The following is a 9,967-nucleotide window of genomic DNA, read 5'->3' on the forward strand; positions in this document are numbered from 1 at the left end:
TTCGAATGGTACTATCAGCTGTCAAGTCAGTATATTCGAATGGTAGTATCAGCTGTGAAGTCAGTATATTCGAATGGTACTATCAACTGTCAAGTCAGTATATTCGAATGATAGTATCAGCTGTCAAGTCAGTATATTCTAATGGTAGTATCAGCTGTCAAGTCAGTATATTCTAATGGTACTATCAGCTGTCTAGTCAGTATATTCTAATGGTACTATCAGCTGTCTAGTCAATATATTCTAATGATACTATCAGCTGTCAAGTCAGTATATTCGAATGGTAGTATCAGCTGTCAAGTCAGTATATTCGAATGGTAGTATCAGCTGTCAAGTCAGTATATTCGAATGGTACTATCAACTGTCAAGTCAGTATATTCGAATGGTAGTATCAGCTGTCAAGTCAGTATATTCTAATGGTACTCTCAGCTGTCTAGTCAATATATTCTAATGGTACTATCAGCTGTCTAGTCAGTATATTCTAATGGTACTATCAGCTGTCTAGTCAATATATTCTAATGATACTATCAGCTGTCTAGTCAGTATATTCGAATGGTACTATCAGCTGTCTATTAATCATTCCTTTCACAAACAATACATTTCTGACTTTTCGAGTCAGAAAACCTTTAAATTACCAGTATCAATCAACAGAAAATAATTTTGAATACCATTATTACTGATTTTTTTAAAGCTATAACATTATTTTTGCATTTTAGATCAGTATATATATATAAGTTGATGGAACCTCCCAAGTTATTGTAATTACAACCAGATCTAACATTAATAGCAAGTGAACCAAAGAATAATTCAACACATTCTAAACATTCAGTTTTATTATTATGTATTTCTTGTTCGTTTGATATATAGGATTGGGTTTATTAATTTATAAATTACCGTTTAGTTCTAAACTATAGAGTTAACTTACTATTCATCAGAAGTTAATAATAATTATCGAATAACATCAGGTAGAGCTGTTGTTTCCACTCACTGAAAGTGCTCGCCCTGAGCCATGAGGGCGTTATAATGTAACAGTCAATCATTGGTAAAGTGAAACCCAAGAGTTGGCGGTGGGGGTTGTTGGCTGCTTGCTCTCCATTTAGTCTATTACTTGAAAATTAGGGACGGTTAGCGCAGATAGCACTTTTGCGCAGATTTTCCGCAAAACAAACAATTAAAAGCTCCTGTTCTTATTAAAATAATCAATGCCCCCACCCCTCCAGTGGCACAGCGTTATGTCTACAGACTTATACCGCTAGAAACCGGGTTTCGATACCCCCAGTGAAGCTTTGTGCTTAATAATAAATATCACCAAGAAATTTTCAAGATCAAAATCTTTACTATTTATACTTCTCTATTTTTTTTAAGAATAAATTCTTGATTTTTGATTAAGCGTATAAATCTCGTTGGAACACCAGAAGTCAAATATTGCCTTATTACCGCTTGTATATATATATATATATATAAAGATATAGTCATGTAAGTGTAATTACACGTTACCGATCCTAGGTCACTAAAACTTTCTTCAATAATAACTGGTGCCGAATGTCGTTTTATAATTTCAAGGTAGTGTGTTTGAAAACATTTTTAAACCTAAAGTAGTAAAACTTTCACAGACAAAAAAAAGAAATGAGTGAATGAGGGGGAAAAGTTTTAAAAGATCAACAAGGACACGAATCACAATATTTGAGTTGTTATTTTTAAAAACATACACATATTTATGCGAGTGTGAATAATTTTATGTTCCTGTTTAATACACTAAATTAGAAAAATAACTAGACGTATTTCAATAAATTGTTGGAAAAAGATAAACAGGTAGACCTCACCTGAACTATAAGACCTATCCTGAATTCTCTCTTTTCGATACTCTATAAAGGACAATTTATCTTCAACCTCATCAACAGTAATTCTTTCATTGAACTATACAGTGTAGAAACAGCTTTGATATACAAAACCTATACATAACGTCACGCATACATCTCCTGGTGGCAAATTTCACTCGAGAAGAGAAGTATCAGAAAAATTTCTTCAAATTTATATTTGACCTTATCTGAGTCATTGATTCACTATCTATTATAATTTAAGTAATTAAAAATATTTTTTGTAATCCCAACGGTCAAATGCCTTATAAAGTACGATGCCGGGCCTAATTATAAAGTACGAACAAGTTTCTGTAAGCAATAATAATAAGCCAGGTAGTTACGGCGCTCGACTTGCAATCTGTGGGTCGCGGGTTCAAATCCCCATCACACCGAACATGCTTGCCCTTTCAGCCGTGGGGGCGTTATAATGTGACGGTCAATCCCACTATTCGTTGGTAAAAGAGTAGCCCAAGAGTTGGCGGTGGGTGGTGATGACTAGCTGCCTTCCCTCTAGTCTTACTCTGCTAAATTAGGGACGGCTAGCGCTGATAGTCCTCGTGTAGCTTTGGGCGAAATTCAAAACAAATAATTATAATAAGAACAATACTTTATTTAGACAAGTATACGCTGGATCTGGCTACAAAAACTAAAACTTATATAATGGACCACCTTCTTGGTTTATCTCAAGGAAGACAGAGCCTCAGGAGGAAAAAATAAGCAATGGACCACCTTCTGGGTTTATCTCAAGGAAGACATAGCCTCAGGAAGAAGAAATAAGTAATGGACCACCTTCTGGGTTTATCTCAAGGAAGACAGAGTCTCAGGAGGAAGAAATAAATAATGGACACCTTCTGGGTTTATCTCAAGGAAGACAGAGTCTCAGGAGGAAGAAACAAATAATGGACCACCTTCTGGGTTTATCTCAAGGAAGACAGAGCCTCAGGAGGAAGAAACAAATAATGGACCACCTTCTGGGTTTATCTCAAGGAAGTCAGAGCTTCAGGAGTAACAAATAAGTAATGAACTACCTTCTAGGTTTATCTCAAGAAAGACAGAGCCTCAGGAGGAAGAAATAAGTAATAGAACACATTCTGGGTTTATCTCAAAGAAGACAGAGCCTTAGGAAGAAGAAATAAGTTATGGACCACTCTTGGGATACTCTTTTACCAACGAATAGTGGGATTGAAACGTCACATTATAACGCCCCCACGGCTGAAAGGGCGAGCATGTTTGGTGGGAATGGGATTCGAACCCACGACCCGCAAATTGCGAGTCGAGCTCCCTAACCACCTGGCCATGTTCTGTAAGTGAATATACCTTCGAAAACCAAGTATATTACTTACTTATGATGCAGAAAAAGAAGAAGAAGAAAAAAAAAACTCGTATAATTTGAAAGGGAAAGGTGGTAATCTGTTACAGAAGCAGAGTTTGCACATTTTTTTAATCGTACTATTATTGATTTTTTAAAGTTATAACATTATTTCTGTATCTTTAGATCACCAAATGTATTTAGGACTAACATAAATATTTATGCTGAACAAACTGCGTGAGACATTTCTATTTCTGCCAAAATTAACGTTAATACCCGGGTTACTAAAATGATAATTCAACCCTTTTCAAACATTATTAATAAGTTTAGTTTTTTTCTCTGCCGATTTATGATGTTATGTATTTCTTGTCCGTTTGTTATATAGGAACTGGTCTGATTAATTTATAAATTACTGTTTATTTCTAAACTATATAGCTAACTTACTATTCATTAGAAGTTAATAATAATTATCGAATAACATCAGGTAGAGCTGCTGTTCTCGAGATGCACAAGATCAGTGGTTTTATTTATTATAATTTATAACTTTTCAAAGAAGAAGCTCTCTTTTTCTTACAAGGTACGTTTGAACACAGTAATAAAAACAGTGTGTCGGTACTGCTTGAATAGATATAGACTCGATAGTGTGTTACAGAGTAGGGACTTTGAGAATATACGGTGCTCTTAACTACACATGGCTGACCTAGGTGACTAAAACTCCTCTTTGAGTATAATGATGCCGAAAATCGTTTTAAACTTCAAAATATTGCCTATAAAAATAGAAATATATTTCACACTGAAATAACCAAGTTTTCACACAAACACACACATATAAAAATCACCAAGTATGCTTGAAATTAATTACCTTTTCGATTTTTTATTTTTGACCACGTGTGTGTGTGAATAGATTTATGTTATTTATTAATGCACTAGCTTAGAAAAATAACAAAGACACATTATTTCAATAAACAGGAAATAGATACGTGCGTAGAGCTCACCTAAACTTTCAAACTTCCCTGAATTCTTTCTTTTCACCTGAACTTTCAAACTTCCCTAAATTCTTTCTTTTCACCTGAACTTTTTAAACTTCCCTGAATTCTCTCTCTTTTCGCCTGAACTTTCAAACTTCCCTGAATTATTTCTTTTCACCTGAACTTTCAAACTTCCCTGAATTCTTTCTTTTCACCTAAACTTTCAAACTTCCCTAAATTCTTTCTTTTCACCTGAACTTTTTAAACTTCCCTGAATTCTCTCTCTTTTCGCCTGAACTTTCAAACTTCCCTGAATTCTTTCTTTTCACCTGAACTTTAAAACTTCACTGAATTCTTTATTTTCCAATAATTAGCGCAATTCTTTCATTAAGATATAAAGTAAAGCCACAGATGCGATATAAGCTGTATATATATACGTCAATCCGATTACCTTATCTTTTGGTAGCAGATCTCAATCGAGAAGAGAAGTAGCAGAAAAACATCTTCTTTTAATCTTTTGTTTTATTATTTTATAGAAGTCGCTCATTGGTCATCTTTTAAACAACGAAAAATATTTGTTTTAAATCCTAGTGGTCAAATGCCTTATAAAATGTGAAAAGTTTCTGTAAACAATTGTAATAACAATACTTTATCCAGGCAAGTACACATTGGTTCTGGGTCTCCCGGTGGGGGAAGCGGTAAGTCTTCGAATTTACAACGCTAAAATTAGGGGTTCGATTTACCTCGGTTGAGACAGCAGATCGCCCAGTGTGGCTTTGTTATGACAAAACACACATACTAGTTCTGGCTACAAAAACTAAAACATATAAAAGAAAACCTCTTGGGATAACGTCAAGGGAGACAGAGCCTCAACAGGTGCAAACATCGAAGGAAACCTACATTATAAAAACGCTCAATCATGTTCTTGAAAAATAAGCCTCATAAAGTTCCTCGGACTTGTTTGTTTTGCATCAGCAGCAGATCACAATTACTAATATCAAGTGTGTAGGTGTACGTGGTGAGTATATAAGTTTGTATACTTAACATTGCGTTGTTGGTTTTTGTTATTTAAACATATATTGTGGTTACCAGTTAATTTTCAGGTTACTCCCACTTACGAAGTCTCTAAAATAAAAAGTGCATATACCTACATTTTGTTATTTTTGGAATCTGGTTTTTCTGGAACGCGTACTTTACTATTAAATTAGTCTCCCTCCCCAACCCCTTTTTTTTTACTTTTTTTTTACAATCGCAAAGCTTGGGATTGCAATTCTAGCTAACTTCAAAAGCGCCAAATCGTTTCAAGTGTTTCCAGCTTCTGCTCGTTTCCTGAATTTTTAGAACTGACTGGTTTATAAAGAATAAAGGATTTAAGTTGTATTATTTATATGTACATACATATATAAGTAACCACATGAATGAACTGTTCTTTGATGGTATCTTATCCTTACGACGAATAAACGAGATTCACAGCATGACAAGTAGGTCAGAAAAGCAAACAAATATATTAAAAATAATTTAGGAATGCAACATAAAACTGAAACATATTTTAACATCGATCATATATATGAACTAGAGATATCTCTCTTTTTCTTCTGGACTTTAAAGAAGACACGTAAAACAGTTTTAGTTCAACAGCGACATGTTTTTAGATCGACTACAATATGTAAACCGATTTAGTCATATGAAAACACTTTTCAACAGAGCAAATACATTTAAAATAATTTACATAGTTTATACTTTATAATGATCACAATATGTAAAACTGCTTAGTGTTATGAAACTACACAGTATAATGATTACATTATGAAAAAAATAAGTTGTTTTACCAAAACACAAGGAAAGAGAGTTTTGAAACTCTCCTGGACCATGATGTTTCATCTTCAATAGCAAGTTCCCCATGGTAGCTATGGACATTCTGAAGCAAGATGTTGTCTGATGAGTGATGCCCATTACTTTGGTTAGACCTTTTTTTTCAGTTCCTCGTTGACTTGAAGGAGTCCTATGACCATCCTTGGTTGGCCAATGTCACTCCAGCCTCATCTTTTGTTCTCCTCTTCGAGACACGTGACCCACGCTTTTCTTCATTTAGCTGTGACATTTTTTAGTTGATGAGTTTTGAAACTCTCCTGGACCATGATGTTTCATCTCCAATACCAAGTTCCCCATGGTAGCTATGGACATTCTGAAGCAAGATTTTGTCTGATGAGTGATGCCCATTACTTTTGCTAGACCTTTTTTTTTCAGTTCCTCGTTGACTTGAAGGAGTTCTATGACCATCCTTGGTTGGTTAATGTCACTCCAGCCTCATCTTTTGTTCTCCTCCTCGAGACACGTGACCCACGCTTTTCTTCATTTAGCTGTGACATTTTTTAGTTGATGATCTGATAAAGGGTGTAGAAGGCTGAAACCAAAGTCAGCAACAATGTGAGAAACTCCAGATGATGTGGTGGATTCATCATTGATAGTACAGTCGATGCTCCGACATTTTACATGTGAGTATTGTTGCCCCAAATATTTTTCCTGGGGATTTTTAGGTATTCTGCTGGATTTCAGGTCTTCTCCAACTTCAGAATCTTATAATCCCATGGGTTGGGTCAGATTTTATTGTAATGATATTACTGGACTCATAACAACCTTCAACAAAGCAACTAAGGGTGTTTCAGTAGCGTTCCTTTTTTATATAGGGGTGGGGTGGTGGCACTGATAGTGGTGACGTTGGTGGCACAAGCTGAGCAGTTAATGTGTTAATGGTGCTGACTGGCTCTAACACTGGCAGAGGGCTTACCTATGGTAGTGGCTACATCCCCAGGTCTTTAGGGTCCAGAAATAAGCCTCCAGAAACTTCCAAGAGAGGCTGAATGTCAGATGTATCTGCCAACAGAATATGTTTCTCTTCAGCCTTGTCCAGTTATAATTTGCTCCCATAGCCAGACTGAATGTCAGAGGTATCTGCCAACAGAATATGCTCCTCTTCAGCCTTGGTCAGACTTAATTTGCTCCCATAGTCTTCCATATTAGGAGTGCAAACTTTAATTTCACAGAATTTTCTAGCGGATACAGTTTTAAAAAAAGCTAGCCAATAAGGTTAGGAATTTGCTTTATATATAGAAAAAGTCAGGGTTGAAAATGTTTGGTCATTTCAGTTAATAGAGTAGGTTTGAAAGCTGTAACCGGACACTACAGCTACAGTCTGTTTTAAATCACTGTATAAGTGCTTTTGTTTAGCTTCTCACCAATTTGCCTTCATATGACTCCATTCTCATATAGATGTAACACAACTTATAGTAAATACAAGCAACGTCACACAGGTGTCATTTACTGCCCCAAGCCACACAATCACACTCCACATTATATGTGAGTGTTCTTACTGCGACTTTACCGAAAAAAGAAATGTTAACGATCTATATTCAACAAAACTATACGTCCAATTATGCTCTATCTGAGGGCCGTGTATTTCAACAATACCCATGAGCGTATTTTCCATTGCATAATGCTGTCATGTCCAAATCACCCCATTCCTCCCTACAAGCTTTCCACAATACACCTAATGTACGAGGACTAATGTTTTTTAGTGCCAATTTCAACAGTCCAGTCGCATAAAAATCTATAAGCATTTGACTGATATGTCTTTATATGAAATAGCATTAATATTCGCTTAGATCTGCAGTGGTTGAATGGTAGGTACAAATGGAATTCTTATCTTGGTGAATCTATACGCTGTTAGCCTCGTTTCCAAATGAATATCATTCTTGATTATGTTACCTGGGAAAGGTAGACAGCTTTTCCCACTGACCATTGTGTTTCTCCTACACCTAGAATACTTACAGTCTGCATTTTCATGCATAGTTAGTGTACTTATTCTGTAAGAATATCAAAAAAATATTCAGTGAAACTGTGTGCTTATTTAAAATATTTCAGTCTGGGTGACTAAAAATATTGTATCATAACCAAATAAAACACTGCGTACACCAATTATATATTTATTATGATATCTAAGTCACTATCTTTGAATTTCATTAAGTTCTGATAATTTCACACACTCGTGAATATTTCAATTCGATCCAACTGAAACACGTCGTACTACTCTTTACGAAAAAAAATATCAAGTAAAACTAAGTTTTCTCTCAGACATAGCATGAACAATTATTTACTCTTATCTATTCCATGAAAATTCACTCTCTGCAAAGCATTTCAATGTCAAAATTGAAACACTCGCTCTTTAGCGTTGATGGAAATAACAAGTACGCTGTATTTTCAAATAATACCTACCAATTATAATATCACAGTTAGCATTATATCACAAACTCTTTATATCAAGATAAAGTCATTTGTTGCCATGTATATGTTGTTTACTGTTGTATTCTTTGTGTAATTGAATCATTCGTGGTACATAGCAATCATAAATGACATTTTCTAGTGCTCATGTATACATGCAAGATCACACACACTTATTTATTTATATACATATATCACAATTACACATTGTCCATTACTATAGCAACTTATAGCACACTGCCTCTGGCTCCCACATGAATTACTTTGGTAACTTTCTTGGTATACCATCTGAAGCCACCTCTCAGTAACAATGGTCTAGTAACGTGTTGCCACCTATGAGCCATCAAATTCAATTCGTTTTTCATTTCAGGCATCAAAAAAATGAAAAATCGCCAGCAGAATTCAGCCAAACTAAGACTTTCCAACTGAAATTCAAGACAGCCATGATTAATACTCATGCTGTTACTATTATGTACCAAGTTCATGGTTTCTCCATGAAACATGGTCAACCTAGCAGGATAACTCCTATCCCAGAGAGACTAACAACAGTTCCTCACTATTAGGTGCTCGCTGTTTCACCTGTTGGTGGATTTCATCTACCAATTGTGTACTTCCAGTTTCTTTCCACTAGTCATCTGTGCTTCCCTTGCACTGAGATCGATCCTGAGGAGGAGAACTCTATCAGCCATTCTGGGTACATCATATGCTGACAGTTCTCCTTCCTTAGTCTGTGAAAGCAACAAGAAAGAATTCGTGGATTTTTGCAGCACTCCTGGACTTTACAACTCTCTTGGATCACCATCTCCCTTTCGGGACCATCACTTCTCTTGTTCACAAGACCTTCAAGCTGTGGAAAATATCATTTCCTTGCAAATGAAGCTTCTTAAATTTAGATATGTAAGAGTTTAAATTAGGGGGACGCACACATCGGATAAAACACAAAAAATTCCACATTAAGATTTACCACAATATTTCCTTCCTACCTACATTGTTTTGTTACCAAGTTAAACTTATTTTCAGATATAGTATTAGGCAGGTTGTCTTTATAACGAGAATATTGGCAAAATAAATTACGAAGTGATACTGAATTTCCAAGAAATTAATTGCCTGTGAGAAAGAAAGACACTGGAAATAAATATACGAAAACGCAATAAAATAATCTTCATTTTAACTTACAAACACAATCAAAATAATAATATGTGTATATGATGAAGGACTACACATTTACTCTATGATTATCTCTCTAAACTCTCCTTAGAACTTCTTAAAATGTTTGTTAAAATTTAGATACCTTTACTTGTTAAACTTTAGGAGAGTGCCATTTCTTAAAGAAATGACTTTAATTTTTAAACTAATTGCATTAACTTGAGAAGGGGAGAGAGAGTTAACTAAGATATCATAATAGCATATTCATGCACCACCTATTGGTCAATCACATTAAAACCTGGGGGAGGTGCTAACCTCGGGATATCCCCTGACCTACCATTGAAGGACATAGCTGTCGATCTTCTTGCAGAAAGTGCAGCTTTACAACAATACCTCTCAATGGTAGATGA

The 9,967-nt window shown here is 35.3% G+C and overlaps 1 protein-coding gene across 1 annotated transcript in view; it reads right to left on the reverse strand.

The window, feature by feature from the left end:
- Positions 1-1,881, reverse strand: part of LOC106468344 (zinc transporter ZIP10-like) — a 29,046-nt gene extending 27,165 nt beyond the window's left edge. Inside the window, exon 1 of the mRNA XM_022396677.1 lies at positions 1,821-1,881. The gene's annotated coding sequence lies outside the window, so the exon portion shown is untranslated. The remainder of the gene's footprint in view (positions 1-1,820) is intronic.
- Positions 1,882-9,967: the final 8,086 nt, after the last annotated feature.

Source organism: Limulus polyphemus, unplaced genomic scaffold (assembly GCF_000517525.1).
Source record: "Limulus polyphemus unplaced genomic scaffold, Limulus_polyphemus-2.1.2 Scaffold2972, whole genome shotgun sequence".
NCBI lineage: Eukaryota > Metazoa > Arthropoda > Merostomata > Xiphosura > Limulidae > Limulus > Limulus polyphemus.